Source organism: Cicer arietinum, chromosome 5 (assembly GCF_000331145.2).
Source record: "Cicer arietinum cultivar CDC Frontier isolate Library 1 chromosome 5, Cicar.CDCFrontier_v2.0, whole genome shotgun sequence".
Classification (NCBI taxonomy): domain Eukaryota; kingdom Viridiplantae; phylum Streptophyta; class Magnoliopsida; order Fabales; family Fabaceae; genus Cicer; species Cicer arietinum.
Window position 1 is genome coordinate 43,101,903 of NC_021164.2, and position 566 is coordinate 43,102,468.

Here is a 566-nt window from a genome sequence, read left to right on the forward strand (position 1 = left end):
TTGGGTTCCAAATTACCTTGACCAATGAAACATCCTTGGTCCTCAATCGCTTAATCTTCCTGTCATCAATTCTCACGGGTGGTACTTCGAATGACAAGTTATCCTTCAGTTGGATTGTGTCTGGTTCGATCACATGAGATGGATCTGCAAGATATTTCCTCAACTGTGACACATGAAACACGTCATGAATATTGGACAGTATCGGAGGCAATGCAATCCGATAAGCAACAGGCCCAATTCGTGCAGAAATCTGATATGGTCCAATGAATTTCGGAGTCAACTTCTTCGCTTTCAGGGCTCTACCTACTCCAGTAGTGGGTGTGACTCTCAGAAATACATGGTCACCCTGTTCGAGTTCTAAAAGTCTGCGACGCTTGTCCGCGTAACTCTTCTGACGATCCTGTTAAGTCTTCATTTTCTCCTTGATCTTCCTTACTTTAGCTGTGGTCTGTTGCACCATCTCCGGTCTGACAATCATACTTTCACCGTTCTTATACCAACACAAGGGCGTTTGACACTTGCGCCATATAAAGCCCTCATATGGTGCCATTCCAATACTTGCGTGG